Source organism: Rhamphochromis sp. 'chilingali', assembly GCF_963969265.1.
Source record: "Rhamphochromis sp. 'chilingali' genome assembly, chromosome: 1".
Lineage (NCBI taxonomy): Eukaryota > Metazoa > Chordata > Actinopteri > Cichliformes > Cichlidae > Rhamphochromis > Rhamphochromis sp. 'chilingali'.
Genome location: NC_137929.1, coordinates 28,125,838 through 28,141,527, shown reverse-complemented (window position 1 = coordinate 28,141,527; position 15,690 = coordinate 28,125,838). Strand labels below are relative to the sequence as shown.

General features: G+C 41.4%; 1 long non-coding RNA gene across 1 annotated transcript in view; it reads left to right on the top strand.

Annotated features, from left to right (window-relative positions):
- Positions 1-15,022, top strand: part of LOC308405080 — a 32,189-nt gene extending 17,167 nt beyond the window's left edge. The window contains exons 2-3 of the long non-coding RNA XR_013973270.1: positions 13,675-13,790; positions 13,871-15,022. This is a non-coding gene — a long non-coding RNA (uncharacterized lncRNA). The remainder of the gene's footprint in view (positions 1-13,674; positions 13,791-13,870) is intronic.
- Positions 15,023-15,690: the final 668 nt, after the last annotated feature.

Genomic DNA, 15,690 nt, shown 5'->3' with positions numbered 1-15,690 from the left:
TACAACATAAAGTGCCTTGAGGTGACTGTTGTTGTGATTTGTTGCTATATAAATTCAACTGAATGTAATAAAATTGCACTGAAATCTCTGACAGACTGATTCAGCTCCACTCCCACAGTCTGCATAGCTAGACTGTGGCCTTGGAAGTGATTGGAACACCTGCCTTCAATGATATGGGTGGGTGAGTGAATGCTTTTGGCAATACAGTGTATCATACTCTTATATTATACGGTATCTATGTGGCAGAGAAGTGTCTGCCAGGTAATGCTAATATTATTCCATTAACATTTTAACTGTCGTAACAAGAGAATTAGTCAATTGTGGCATAAATAAAGTCATCTCAACTCATCACCTTATCCTGGACAGTTAAAAGAAAACAAACACTTACTCTTTAAAGGACAATAGGGTCAAACAATCATCACACAGTGACACCACTGCGTATTTCCCAATATTAGGATTAATTCATTGTAGTTCATGTGCACCAAACTGACATAAAGTAGACAGTAAAGTAACATGATAATAATAATAATAAAATTCTTTTGATTCTTTTAGTGTAGAGAAATACAAGTAATTCACATTTAATGAACCATCCATTAACAGCCGAGTGAGTAAAATTTCAACAGTTTCTCATTTTTATCCACATATAGTCAGTCCGTTGTAATAAATCAAAGAAATGTGTCAATGCTTGGCTTGACTTCCCCGTCTTACTTCAGTGTGGTGTTTCAGGGCACAGATAATGTCTTTGTCAGGAAGCCTGACAACGGTTCAGACCTCTGACAAGAATCTCACGTGTTTAGCACCCCTGCCGTGCAACGTGAAAACGTTTCATCCGACAGCCAAGGGTCGTATTTACTACTGCATTTGAACAGTCTCTTTTGAGTTTGGTCATCTCAAAGTACATTCAAGGCCATTTTTATGGGTTTAGTGTTACTGATGCAGTTGTTTTACTGTTTGTATTCACATAGCAGTGAGCTACTACAGCAGTTTTGAAAGTCAAAGCAGTTTAACTTACATCAATCATGCACGCCACCGCTACATGCGAGAAACTGTAACGTGTCCATGTAATTGATCTGCGTGTGGCCATTGCCTAAAAGCTGCTGCTTTGGTCGTATGGAATACTCATATCAACTCAGTGGCAACCTGCTCTTTATTTAGAGGCCAGTCTCCATAGATTAGAACCCAAGGTCATTGCATAACACTTTGGACGCAGGCTGCCAACAAAGTAGCCTATCAGTCATCATCCTTAATGAATAGGGTGTGGTGTAAAAATAGATACAAAGACACGCAGTCAGAATACAAGCTTTCACATGCAACAGTGGCATTGGCACTTGGCGACTTGCACCTCTTATTATCAGTCCACATAGCTGTGTCTTTTCATGTCCAAAACGGTTATCTTTAGCTTGGTGAAGGTTATTTTAGGGACCACGTGCAGAATGAGATACACCAGACTACAAGGACAAACATTAAAGATCAGGTCTGAGTTCAATTAAGGGCAGTTTAAAGCTTGCATAGTAAACTCTTTTCATTCATTCTTACATTCTTATTTTTCTTCTACAAGAAATGAAACTGAAATATATGTAGAAAATAACTCACGACTAACAAGTCGCTTTATTTGATGAAACTGCACTGACGCATCTTTGAGAACGCACACATAGAAACAAAGCTTTTCCAAAGCTTGTGTTGATATATGATCAGTCTTTGCCCTCGTGGGATCAAGCCTTAACCAGTGCCCATCATTAGAAACTCTCTCAAAAGCAGGGATTAGCTGCTTGGTTTGATTTTAAAGGCGAGCTTAACGCCACGCTGCGAAGCAGTGTTTCTCTGTCTTTTCTGGGTGAAGATTTTAGCTTTGTTCACCTCGGACCACACGCAAATCCTCTACAGGCTGTGGTTCGGTGTGTAGCACGAATGACTGTTTTCAAAGCGGGATGCAGCCATTGTGAAATCACCCATTTGCCCAACTTGAGGCCTTGCTGGGTCAAAGGAGTGGACTGCTAAGTAATGACTTAACGCTAGCTAGTCCATAAAATGTATGGGTGTATTAAAAATCACTGCTAAATAACATGCATAAATGCTAGAATTTAACTGAGGAAACCTGTTCTACAGATGTTGACACAGCAAGCCATAAAATGTATCTGGTAATTTCATTAGAAATGCTCCAAATCGCTACAAATGGACTAAAATAAGCCGAAGCGGCTACATCCTCCTTTGACCTGTCACACAAAGCAGTAACTTTAAGCAAATATACCTCCTTTACAGTTGTCATGAAGACGGAAATTCACTATAGAAACCAATTATATATTTTTTTATGTGTTTATTTCTGTCTAAAGTTGAACATTTTAACATTTTGGAGTCTGTGAAAATCAATTTTTGCAACCATCCTTCAGGTTTTCTTCAAGTTGGCTTTGTTTGTCTGGACGTGGCTTGTGCAGCACCTGTAATCTGTAACCACACCCAGTGTCGCTTAAAAAGAACAAAAAAAAAAGAAGATTTTTCAGGGGCTGCTAAATTACTTCTGCTAAATAACGATCTTAACATATTATATTGATAATAGCGTATGTATACATATTAGTACATTGACCGGTCTTGATGAAACTTTGCATAAACATTGCCTATTGCATTGTAAGTGCCTACTTCTACATGGCACATGCAAATATTTTATCAAAATTCCACAGCTATACGTATTTCCACATTTGACATTTCTACATGCAACTTCGTTTGCCGTGTACATATTTGCTGACGTCTCGAGTGTGCATGCTACGTTCGCACAGCTTGTGCACGCTGTGTATTTAAACAGTCAGCACAAATTTTTAATCTTCCCAGAGCAGCTGAGCGGCTGCTGATTATTGATCAAGTTACATGTTTGGTTAAGAAGACAAAGTTTGGATGAGGATCGTCATGTTGGGAGACACATTATGAAGCAACCCATTGAGTAAAATAGTTAAAAATATGACATTTAACAAATTTGTTATATTATTATCATGCAGTAATGTGTGGGAAAGTAATTTTGACCTTTGTGATGTGTTAATAAAGCATTTGTTGAAGCACAGTGTAGGAAACATTTTTCATATTGACTGTAAGAATGCAACGCCGTGTTAACATGCAAAAATCTGTATCACATTTTCAGTGATCAAACAAGCGCTGCGGGCTAGCAAAACCTGTCCATATGAAACATAGAGGAAAAAGATACATATACTTACTAAAATAAACATCTGTGAAACATTTTATATAATCACAATTAAGAAAATATAATTATGATTCTCTTAACAGTTGCTTATTGACCTGACACCAAAGCAAAAGCCTGTGGTAGTAGTGGGAGTTTGCTAGTGGGAGTAAAACAACAATGTTAAGGTTTCAGAAGTTTTTTTGGTCCAAAAGAACAAAAAACCCCAAAATACAGTAAAACCAGCCGTTTTAAAACTCCATTCACAACCATTAAAGTAGAAAATAAGCAAACAGGTTTCTTTGTAAGGCCAAAAATACTTCAGTCAAAGTGAACCAAACCGGAAATCCACAATTAACTTCAAAAACACTAATCTTGTAGCTCTTAAATCTAACTTAATCGTGGGGTCAGCTCCAAAAGATTCTCCATTACCTGCACGAGGCCACAGCCACACACAGAAATTGAGTTTTTTAACAGTGTTGTGTCGGTTCCTTTAATAAACCCAAACTGGTCCTTGGGATTTAGAAATGCAGGGCGGCAGATGGCCGGCCCCCTCGCAGAGTGGCTCCGCCAGCTTGGGCTAGCACACATGTTCCCTGAGTGCAATTAAGTCTAGCTGACCCCTCAGAGCCCCCAGCATCAGCGGGGTGTTTCCGTCACATTCCTCCATGCAGATGCTAGCACCGGCGTGCTCTATGTGCAAACCTTTGCCATGCGTATCACACTACGCGCATATGGCCGCGCCGTGTTCGCCATGTTTAATAACGCGGACATGTTTTAGCGGAAAACGTTAAGGCAGCAGGAGACCTGGACTAAATTGAACATCCGTATGACAAATAAAGCTGTTTCAGGTTTGTACAGTAAGCACGGGAATGCAAACAGTGATAAAGTAATAATAGATTGCAAAGAACACGAATGAGAAATGTGTGCACTCATTCCTCAGCTCTTTAGTTGTTTGCTTATGCATGGGGAAGGGGGGGAGTGTTTTGCTCTCTTGCAGCTCTTAAATCAAATTCTTTTTTTTGATTGCAAAAGCAAATCACTCACCATTTGCAATGTGACTCCTGAAACAGCATCTCACTCTTCCTCCCCTCTCCTCTCCCCCCCTTATCCATATGTACAGTGAATATATCTCTTTATTTGCATGCACAGACCGCAGTGAGGCATGACAATAAAAGAAGCAGCTTAATATATCAAAAAATCTGTTTTATTTATTGCCATCTGAAGTGTTTGCTGGCAACAAAAATCATTCCCATACCAAATAGTCTTTGTAAGGCTTGACTGCTATTTACTGTCATGCGTCTCATTTTAGTGTTATGGGTGATTATGATGGGGAGGCCTGTGCCGCCATATATTAGCATGCGCTGAATGAGCTGTGGGACATGATGCCCCGTGACTGCAAGGTAAATGGAAGCCGCTTGCTTATGCAGATGCATTTACAGCCTGACATGAAGCGAAAATGGCCCACATCATTATGCAGAAGTGTAGCTATGAAGATATCCATGCATTTTTGGTGTATTTATGGTTCATCCATCAATCCTTCACCCCTCCCTTTTTTTCTGCAAGTGCACATCCTCCTATCAGCAAGTCTATTTTTTTTCCCCAGTCGGTCAATCCTATAGTCCAACATCCATCTAATTTGGGATTTGACTAAGGGCCGACCCACTGTTCTCCGGATTCCAGCAGGGAAACCGGAATGCTTCAGTAAGGCTGTCACTCTGTGGGTAAATTACTGTGGTTCCCACTGTCCTGCAGCATGCCTGGGTCAGACTACGCCATATCTGCCCCTTTCATCCAATTAGGAAATGAGTTAAAACCCTTCACTTGTGCTGACACAGACAGACATGCGCACACATACGCACACACACACACATGCGCAAGCACAGGTGATGGCCGCTGCATCTGCCCCATCGGCCGCGCTATTTCTTAATTTAGATCTCAAGTAGGATAACCGGTCAAAACACACATACAAATACACCGAGGGATAAATAGACCGTCTGTCTCCCCACTTCCCCCTCTGTCTGCCACATGGTGCAGACACACATCAATTGATTTGGCATCTCTCTTCCCGTCTCCTTCTTTTTCTCTCTCTCTTTCATACACACAATCACATACACAAGCAGGAAGTCCCTCCCCTGGGGATGCAATCACTTACACACACACACACACACACACACACACACACACACACACACACACACACACACACACAAATATCGGGTGGCTTGTTGCTGGAGTGGACAGGCCTTTGTGAGATAACGGGCAAACGCAGTCTGACAGGCTCGGCTGGGCCATTATTGAATTGCAGTGAAGACTATATTACTTTAGAGTGAGATAAAAGACTACATACAAGACGGATGGGTGGGGGACATCAAACAAGACTGTGTCCAGATTGTGCCAGGACTAATCCGGCTGAAGGCAGTGCTGATTTCCCCCAGGCCAGGTGCCATTTCTCCTTGAATAATTCTTATGAGGAATCCAACAGCAGCTCCGCCTTTGTGCCATAATTTGTATCGTCTCTTCGATTCCCTTCCATCATATCTTGTTTTTTGGGGGCTTTTTTCTTCCCCAGATCTGGCCCATTCTTCTGTCTTGATTCTTGGATTGGTGTTGTGCAAAACTCAGATGTTACGATTGTTATTCCTCAAAACCATTTAACTTCATGTGTTGCACCCTCGACCCAGGGTTGTTTCGCAACCATGAATGGAGGTAGGTAGAGGCGGGGATCCTCAGGGGAAATACTTGTGATGGTGTTCGGGAGGTTTGGCCTAGAATGCAATATGGATCGCAGTGGAAGCCATCTGATGTCGAGGAAACATTTGGCACCTCGTGTCATCTGCTGAAGTTGTTTGCAGTCAGAGGCGTCTTTGATCTCCAGACAAAAACAATGTAAGCAGATGCGTTGTGTTTCCTCGCTCTGAACATCTTAAGCTGCAAAAAGGCTGACAGGTATGATGATGACAATGCTGTGAAGTAAGGTGATCATTACTCACTTCAAAGAGGGAAATTAACAAATAAAACAAGGGGAAAAAAGAAATCATGACAAGAAACTGAAATAACAGTGGCCCTGATTTTCCTCTGTTCTATTATCTGCTGTAAGGTAATAGCACTCTTTTGTAGCTGGCAGCACTGAATGGCATTGAACTTGACAGTGATGCTGGCATGTCGTTAATCAAATATATAAGCATGGAAATCATCTGGGCACCCCGCCATAGGTTATGCTCAGGTGGCAAGGAATAAAATAAGTGGAGTGAAAAGAGGCCTTTCCCACAAAGATTCAACACAGTTCCTGCAGACTTTAAACAACAACAACAAACAAAAAACTAAAAAAAAAATCAAGGCTGGCTCGAATATAAATCCATGGTCCACATTAATAAAATATCAATGCTCAGTGATTTGGGAAATCGATCTATTTGAGCTGCTTCTCAGAATCAAAACATCATGGAAATGTAACAGTCTCCAAGCTGTAGACATGACACATTATTAGAGTGTCCTCTGAAATATTCAGTTGCATTGTGGTTATGTTCACATGGTTGGTGTGGCTTATTCCATGCAAGTGCACTTAACAGAAACCATGGAGTTTTTGCACTTTGTCCAGGAGAGACCAAAAAGAATGCCAGTTGTGGCAAGCTGTGGCCAGTCATGAGCTGGTTTCAAACACAAGTGAGAGTGCCAATGTCTGACACAGTCACAAACAGGTCAAAATCCACTTGATATCAGAACTGCACATACATGAAAACAGTGGCGGTAACTGTCCTGTGAAATTACACACGGTGAGTGATTGCCCTGTTCTAGCAGTGTGCTCCATGTGAGAAAGGAAAACTTAAGATAATAATCCCCAAATTGGGAATACATTAGAAAAATTGACATAGCCATAGTTTGTGAAACAATTTCAAAAAGCATCAACAAAGGGGGCTAGAAGTGACCACATTTGGATGAGAGGGTGGCGTGCTAACTTTTTAGCTAATGCTAGCAGGCGTGGTTAGCATACTGCATTTCATTGAGATTTGTCTGCCATATTAGATGTAAGACCAACTTCAGTCACTAAGGGAAAAAGTGTATTCTCCGATCATTTTGTGGATGGTTCCTGGAGGTTGCTGGCTGTTGCTGGGTGATGTCAATCACAATGAGGATGCTGCACCAAAAACCACCATGTGAGCACTTTGGCTTCTAGCACATCGCCATGGTTGCCCGTATGCATGGAAGATGATGAGTTGCTTTTCACTCATGACATAATGTTTGCCTCCAATGTAAAAGTTGTGCCTCAACAATGCGGCCAATACATAACACAACACATTAAAGATACAATTTTAACTTCAAAGGAAGCAAATTTCGTCTCTGGTCTGTATCACGTTTTTCAGTTTTACTACCACTCAGAGAGTAGCTGGTGAGTGTTTGCAGATAAGTCAAAACGGTCAGTCCTAACTACAGGTCACTGCGGCAAGCTGCTAGCAACAAAAGCAACTGTAAGGACGTTTTGGTTTTTTTGCCAACCAGAGAATTCATTGTTCCTTTGCAACAGGTGGTTGCCAGGTGGTGGCAGACCAGTCTCTGGCCAGTGTGTGACAGAGGTCTTATTAACTTGACAGAATATTATTATGTCTAAAATGGTGGACAAGTTAACGTCACATAGTTATTGGTCACATAGTTATTGGTCACATGGCTAGTGGTCATATGACTGCAAAACCTCAAAAAATATATGGGTGGGTGTCAGAGACATTTTGGGAATGAAATTGAAAATGCCTAAGCTGCAAATGCTTTAACCTTTTGACAGAACTAAACTGTTAAAATCTGCTCTCTAAGGCCCTTCTCATCTGTCTGGCTTTCCAGACAGTGTTTTATGAATAAAGTTTGCTTAGCAGAAAACAGTTTAAATTCCATCGCAATTATTGCTGCAAGAGTGCAAATATACTTACAGTGGCGTGTCTTTGCTCCCTTCCTGATTTCCTAATGTTTTTGCATATTTGTCACACGCATCAAACAAATTTTAATATTAGACAAAGTTAACTGGAGTAAATTCAAAATGCAGTTTTTAAATGATAATTTCACTGATTAACGGAAAAAAGTTATCCAAATCTGCCTGGTCCTGTGTGAAAAAGTAATTTCCGCTCTTGTTAAATCATGAATTAACTTTGATTAACCACATTTTTTGGAAAGCTGAGTTCAGTCTCACTAAACCCACTCAGGCCTGATTACCGGCAGCCCTGTTGAATCAAGAAATCACTTAAATAGAGCCAGTCTGACAAAGTAAGGCAGGGTAAAAGATCTTAAAAAAAGCAACACATCATACCACAATCTAAGGAACCACTGAGAAACAAAGTCACTGACATCTATCAGTCTGTAAAGGATTACAAAGCCATTTCTAAGGCTTTGGGATGCTATTGAACCAGAGTAAGAGCCATTATTCACAAATGGTGACAACATGGAATAGTGGTGAAGCTTCCCAGAAGTGGCTGGCCAACCAAAATTATTCCAAGAGAACATCAATGACTCATCCAAGAGGTCACAAAAAAAACTGAGAACAACATTAATGAACTGCAAACTTGTTAATGTCAGAGTTCATACTTCCACAATAAGAAAGAGACTGTGGAAAAATGGCCTCTGTAGGAGAGTCCAAGGAGAAAACCACTGCTGACCAAAAAGAAGACAAAAGCTCGTCTCACATTTGTCAAAAACATTGTGATGATCCCCAAGACTTTTGGGAAAATACTCTTTGGATTGATGAGACAAAATTTGAACCTTACGGAAGTGTGTGTCTTATTACATCTGGCATAAATTTAACACAGCATTTCAGAAAAGGAACATCATACCAACAGTAAAATGTGGTGGTAGTGTCATGGTTTGGGACTATTTTGCTGCCTCAAGACCTGGAAGACTTGCTGTGGTAAATGGAAGCATGAATTCTACAAAAACATCCTGAATGAGAATGTTTGGCCATGTGTTCATGACCTCAAGCTGAAGTGAACTTCTACAGCAGGACAGTGATTCAAAACACACCAGCAAGTCCACTTCTGAATGGCTTAAGAAAAACAAAGTGAAGACTTTGGAGTGGCCTAGTCAAAGTCCTAACGATTGAGATGCTGTGATATGACTTTAAAAAGGAGGTTCGTGCTCAAAAACCATCCAGTGAGGCTGAATTACAGAAACTGAAAAGATGAGTGGGCCAGAATTCCTCCACAGCGCTGGAAAAGACTCATTGCCAATTATCACAAATGCTTGATTGCAGTTGTTGCTGCTAAGCTTGGCTCAACCAGTTATTAGTTTTAGGGGATGATCACTTTTTTTCACACAGGGCCATCTAGCTTTGGATTTTTCTCCCTTAATAAGAAACACCTTCATTTAGAGACTGCATTTTGCATTTACCTTGTCTAATATTTAAATTTGTTTGATGATCTGAAACATTTAAGTGTGACAAACATACCAAAAAATAGGAAATCAGGAAGGGGGCAAACACTTTTTCACACCACTGTACTATGATCCTGCAATGTCTCGTTTAAAATCACTAGTTCTTTCCAAGTATGAGGTTTACTACTTGGGAGATGTAGTCCAAGTGTAGTGTTAGCCTGGCAGTGTGAGCCTTTGAGTCTGACCTTAGGACTAATGAAATCCCTGAGCTACAGACCACACACATGTGAATACGAAATGCAAAAAGACAGCCAACCGAGAGAACTATATGAGGTGAAAATTAAGAATTATTCATAGTCCTAATATAGATTCTCATTTCTACTTTGTACGTTACCTTTTTTTTTTTTGAGTGGATCTTCTGCACATGCACAACCTTTATGGATACTTGCACAAAATAATGAGGGGAAAACCTTTCTGCACACATTTGTAAACACGCTGTAAAACGCTTATTTGTGCTCGAGAGGCTCGTGTCATGCAGCAGTTCTAAAATTGAAGGCCTCGCTGCTAATGTAATGCACGTGCAAGAATGTAATCCTAACCTTTTGTAAGTTTATACAAGGCCTTTGAAGTAGAGCACCTTTCCAAATACTTATATGTAATTCAAAGAGTTTGTCAGAGCAGTTCGATTGACAGTCTGTAATCTTCTATTGTCGCCCCCTTATATAACCTTATTTTTCCTGTAATTGGAGTAGTCACAGTTCATTATAGATTAAAGTCTTTTTTTTAATCATTTATCCTAGATTGAATTCCCTGTTCACCCTGTAGTTTGTGTCAATGACTGTGAGCTAAAAGCTTTCAGACCCCTCTAGAAGAACAAAGTAAAGATATACTTGCTATTCTCTGATTGAAAAACTGGGTTGCGTGTTACCCCTCCCAACAAATGCTCCGCCTGTTGGGGGGTGTTATAGAGCAAGACAGCCTTATTGTCTTATTTATTTGCTGATGTGATTCACAACACCATAATAATAATTAACTGAGGTTATTAATTTTTAATGAGAGACCTAAATGGTGCACCCTAAGGGCCTATAACCTCTGGTTTTAATTAATATGTGGTGGGTGCACATTAGGCTTTCAATTAGAGTGAGGGGAATGGCCGGGCAATCACTGAACACTTTTAATCCATATGCTCATCAATGGTCCAAGTCATGCCTTTTTAATCAGGCACACCAGACCTGAAAAAGAGCAAAAAACACATGTACATCAGTCATTCGGCGGCAGCAGCGAGAGGAGCTAGAAGTGATTCTGGACTCGGAGAAAAGTGCCGTGTTTATTTTAATGAGCTTGGCTAAAGACAGTACTGTGGCATGGAACAGCGAGGGATTTTAGAGAGAAGAAGGAGGAGGAGAAAGTGGAGTTTTTCAAGAAGAGCTGGGAGGGGAGGTGGGATTAATGAGATGCAAATTAGTCCCCATTTTTTTTTCAAACGGTGACAGCTGAAGCGTCGCTTTGACAGGGGACACTGTCAGTCCAACAAGCCCAAATAAACACTTCTCTGTTTTTGCCGCACAAACAAATGGCTTTCCCAACGTGCCAAGACGTGGCACATTCAGCTGGCTTGCCGCAGGTGACTTAATGTCTTTTGCGAAAATGAGAATCATGTGCCATGAGGAGATACTTCCAATGCATGCGTGTTGGACGGGGGTGTTTGTACATCTTGTAAGACAATACCCCCAATGCCATCTCTTCCCAAGAGCGCACACAGAACCCAAACCTTGGCTGAATCACTGGATAAACCAGGTGTTTTTATGTATGTTGGGAAGTTTAATTTTCCTCATAATGGAGAGTCTTTGCTTTTAAGATAGATTTGAATAGAAAGGTTTATGACTAATTAGTGAATCTGTTTTTAAGCCTATATATGTGGAGGAAATGAAATGCTGCTTACTTTAATCACAAATTTAAAAAGCAAATAAAACAAAACACATGAATTTAGTTCTATGGCGCAGGCATAAAGTATGCAGATATAAATGCAGGTGAGACGAATCTTTTTCGAAATGCGTCAGAGGAGAGCGCGCAAGCCTGCATTAAATGACATCAAAGCGCTTCACAAGTAGAATCAGCATTTGAATTAGAGAAGAAAGGGGGGGAAAATAAAAATAAATTGAGACAGAGCGGTGACACGGTGAGGGAAATAAAAGCGAGATTTATGGAGGGAAAGGAAGTCAATAGATACATAGACAGGTAGACAGAGAGAGATCGGGAGGTGGGGGGGGGGGGGGGGGGGCGTTGTGCAGCAGCTAATGCACACCAGCAATTATGGGCCATCATAATCACAGCATCCAGTGACAACATAATCATAGCACAATCAGGTGGCAAATCAGAGGCAATTTGCAGACTATCTGTACAACTTGGAGGGGCTGGCGAAATTCCCCATTTGTGTGCAGCAGGCTGAGAAAGCTTAATTATCCTGATGAGGGGGTGGCAGGGAAGGCACCAGCGACCCCGGCATGTGCTTCGAGCCACCTATGAGACGAACGACGAGCGTCTTTTGAGGCCTTAAGACACCTGGAAAGCGGATCTGTGGGCATCACCGAGAATTCTGTTGGCAACAAACAGGTGTCAAATTGATCCTGATTGAGAAGACAAGGAGGAACAGATGCACGAGCCGCTTGCAATTGGCCCTGCGATCTCCTCTCCCACGGCTGTATGTTGCGTGAGCTTTCTGCACCATGTGGGTGCGTTTAAATATATCATGCATGCGCTTAAAGAACTTCGACGATGAACTGCAAGAACATCCTATTTTCTTGCCACAGAGGCTGATTGTCTTGTCAAATTCTGGCTGCTGGCCGAGATCCGAGCATAATGATAATCTCTGAGAATTGATAATGTATTCATGTATAGGGAATGCAAAATTCGAAATCTACAAGGAGACAAAAATAACTGCAGAGGAGAAGCTCATGAAAATTTCTGTGTTCAAAGAAAAAAAGGAAACGAAATACCTTTGGGTTATGTTATTAAACTTAGAAATGAACAACAAGGAAGCTGAATTAATCTCCACCATGAAGGGGAGCCAGATAATTCCAGTTGAGCAAATTGAATTGGAATGTAAATGTTAAAAATGATCCACATGCCGTCCCTGGGTTCCTGTGAGCACGGGCTCCGAATTCTGTCTGCGCCTTTCCCTTCATTGCTCAAATATGTGGATAACAACAAAATTAATTATACATATTAATGCTTGCTTGCCAATTTTTCATGCGCATCTCCCCGAAAACGGCTTTCTTCAAAAAGCACCCGTCTAGAATTTGAACTAACTAATCTCCAATTGCCTGGGGAGAGAAAACAAGCACTTTGAGGGAATAAGTTACATTCTGTTGCGGCGTTTACACGTGTGGCTGAGCACAGAACTTCAGAGCTGGCATTTCAATCGGGAGCCATCAGAGGCATCCTTGGCAGATAAGAGGAGCTGCACAAGCTCTTCTGCTCTAAACTCTAATAGCGTGTTTACACTGGAGATACACTCTGCATACAGTAGAGTGAATTGGGGGCTACACTGAGACCTTCTGCAGAAGCTTAGTTTTCACTGGCCTATATTCTAATCAAAGGAAAACTTAAATGTAATGTTTATTAAAGTGGGCCTGTCGTGCTTTTCCCCCCTCCCAGTACCATATTTTTGTTCTCGTAATGTACGAGATTAACTTTACACGATTCACAGTTCAAAATAGTCCTTCTTTATGTTAAACTAGACAGTACATCCAATATCGGAAACAAGTTGTTTTCAGTTGTTAAAGCAAACTTTCTTGACTTTTCTCCTCATAAGCAGAAGGTCTGAACAGCCGGTGGGTGTGGCTTCTATAGTTACAGCCAGAGCCAGCATTTAGAGCAGTCTGAAGTGACATAACAAGGAGCCTTGCATCGTTATTATTTGAGTTTGGCCAACTTCAGTGTGAGCATTCAAGATTGTAAAAGCAACCAGGCATAACACTGTGACCATGTGTTATATTGTGTTGGTCGTCGGTTGCTGCGCAGCCCTGATCTAACAAGACTGTTAGGGTCCTGGGTCGCCCTGGGCAGTTCTGGACATGTGTATTTTTGGTGCTGCTGTTCCTCGTCTTCCTGGTTTGTGTGCTGAGCACTGGTCTACAGGAGTCTTGTCTTGTGTGTCCTGCCAGGTGGCTGGCCACGCCTGAGGACCTCACACACCTGCAGCTGATCTGGCTCGTCGGGGGAGCTACATAGGAGTGTAGCTAAGAGCTCCTCGAGGCGGGATCGTTGAGTTGCACTCCAAGTTAGTGTGTGTCCAAGTATAGTATCGTGCCGGCCCGCGGAAGTCAATGTTTGACGGCTGCCTCTGTTGTTTCCCTGCAGGAGGAGCGTGGAGCAGAAAAGGACAGCACGCACGGGGAGTGCGGAAACACAGGAGCGGAGAGCACGAGCACGGATGTTTGAGCGAAGACACGACACGGGAGTCTAGGGAGCTAACGGGAATTTATTGTGTTCTTGTTATTTACTTCACTGTAAATAAATGCACTGCCTTCATTAAAGAGTCCTCCTTCCTCACATCCTCATGGTTGGCCGTGACAAATACACAAACTCTACTAGACCCCTGAAGGTGTGCTGTGGTATCTGATACCAAAAAGTTAGCAATTAAACCTTTAAGTCCTGTAAGTTGTAAGGTGCAAGGACTTGGACTTGGATTCGACATGTTTGTCCAGCACATCCCACAGATTCTCAACTGGATTGAGGTCTGGAGAATTTGGAGGGCAAATCAACACTTCAGACCATTCCTGAACCATTTTTGCTTGGTGGCAGGGCGTATTATCATCGCCCACAAAACAAATTGTTCAAATGTCAAAAACCACCTACTGGCACCATGGGAGCTTATTACTGCAGTATATCTTTGTGCTTTTTTGTACTCTTTAAACTAAAACAAACTGTAACAATGACATGATGTGTTAGGACAGCAAACTTTTTTCATCATCAGCAGAGTCCCTCCATGTTGATTCTGAATAATCATCGTTTCCTTTAAGCCACTGTCAGAGATCATCAAACATCCACATGTAATTTTTCTAAAGCCTTAAAGCAGCTACCATGTGTACATACAGAATGACTCAGTCGCTAATGAAAAAAATGCAATTGAAAGAGTTACATCTCCAGCGCTGTCAAGGCCGTTTGCGTTTGCTCTTCAAAACTCCTTTGTTATGTCAGATAGATTTCCTGGATTGCTCCCAATATCCTTAAGGCTTATTGGAGTGATGCATCCACACAACCCACAAAGGACACCCAAAGATAACAGGAAAAGTTGGACCTCTTCCTAAAGTGAGGTATTACGGTGGTTAGCCATGTGGTGCACTGGGATTCGAATCCACAGCATAACAGGTTTATAACACATGGTGTAAAGATTCATTGGCGTGATCACCGAAATTGACTTTTAAGTGACCTGCTTGCTATAAAAATGAGGCTAATTATGCCGGGATGGGATCTTGTCACCTTTGTGAAAATATCCCATCTATCGATGCCTTAATTTTAATGACACGTGTGACCTTTGTAGTCGCACCCTCGAGCTAGACAAACACAGAAGAGAGATGTCTTGGCTTATTCCGGTGAGCTCAGAGATGCTCAGCCTTGCTGAAAGCTCGTTTCATCTTTTACATTTGCAAAGCCTCCGCTCTGCTTCCTCTTAGCTGTTTTTTTCCCCTTCTTTTAATTTAGTTTACTCCTACATAATTCAGATTTCACTAAATTTAAATAAAATGTTACTCACTTCCAGCTTGAATTGTCAGCAGCAGATTATTGCAACATGTGGCGGTGTCGACAATGATTAATGCGTCACGAGAGCATGGGAGCTACTCCGCTAGTGGTGCTTATCCTATGTGACATCATTTATGTTTATCATTACATGGCCAACACACCACATGCACCTCTGCATTAGTGTGAGAGGATTTTAATATGATGTCTGGCTGTCAAACACGCATCATGTTAAAATCCTCTCGTGCTATTGCAGAAATAGGTTTAGAAGACCATATGTGTGGCTGAGGGCAACAAATCATGTTTTCCACCACAGACGACTAACAAGTGGAAAAAACAAGTCAGTTGATTTTCTTCTTATCTTAAAATCGTATTATTCTTATGAGAAAAATCTAAAAAGAATTGTAGTGCCTGATGATTACATTAGATACATTGGAAAA